Source organism: Peromyscus californicus, unplaced genomic scaffold (genome assembly GCF_007827085.1).
Source record: "Peromyscus californicus insignis strain IS unplaced genomic scaffold, ASM782708v3 Scaffold_18__1_contigs__length_77618521, whole genome shotgun sequence".
NCBI classification, from domain to species: domain Eukaryota; kingdom Metazoa; phylum Chordata; class Mammalia; order Rodentia; family Cricetidae; genus Peromyscus; species Peromyscus californicus.
In genome coordinates, this window is record NW_026294480.1 from 22828501 (window position 1) to 22829338 (window position 838).

Consider the following 838-nt stretch of genomic DNA (forward strand, 5'->3'; position numbering starts at 1 on the left):
ATTTTTCCCTGTGATAAATATGTAATGTCCTTCCTGACCTCTTCCAATTGATTTTAGTTTAAAGTCTATTTTTTTAGATATTAGGATAGCTACACCAGCTTGCTTCTTAAGTCCATTTGATTGGAAAGGCTTTTCCCAGCCTTTTACTCTGGATTGTGTCTGTCTATGAAGTTGTGGTGCATTTCTTGTATGCAGCGGATGGATGAAAACAGTGATTAAATGTCACGAAGTAGGTGGCAATACCTTAACCATATGTGTGTTGTTAGGCCCAAGAGCCTCTTCCATCCTTATCAAGGGGAGTGCTAACCTTCTCTCCTTTTAGATAACTCTCCACTGTATATTTTTTAAAAATATATCTTTAATATAGCAGTTTTCATTAATTCATATTATATGAAACAAAATAATATAAAGTAAATATTAATTTATTTAAAGGAGTATGAGTTGCTAGTGTGGGTTATTTAGATTATAAAGGCACAATCAGGGTAAAGTCAGCTTGGAAGGGATTTAGTCTAATTGAATGTCAATTATTTAATTTGCTGTAATTCAGACTATGTATGCTTGCTAATAGACACAGATGTTAGCCAAACAACTATGAGGAAGCGATGAGCCGTTGGTGGATGATATCTGCAATCTCAGCAAGCCATAGTAAGAAATAAAATATTTTCACACATTGAAAAATGTTTCAAAAATATTTGTATGTGGCATCATCTCTTGTAATTTCCCCCATTAAAGGTTTTGCCATGTCAATTCCATGTTAAATATTTCATCATAACACATTATCAATTAAAAGAAAATTAACTTTGTTTTAAAATATTTGTTCTGCTTTATAGTATGTACA

The 838-nt window shown here is 32.2% G+C and overlaps 1 non-coding gene across 1 annotated transcript; it reads right to left on the reverse strand.

Annotated features, from left to right (window-relative positions):
- Positions 1–203: 203 nt before the first annotated feature.
- LOC128113898 (U6atac minor spliceosomal RNA) lies at positions 204–329 on the reverse strand. Its single transcript, XR_008219703.1, has one exon. It is a non-coding gene; the product is annotated as a U6atac minor spliceosomal RNA (small nuclear RNA).
- Between the last annotated feature and the right edge of the window lie 509 nt (positions 330–838).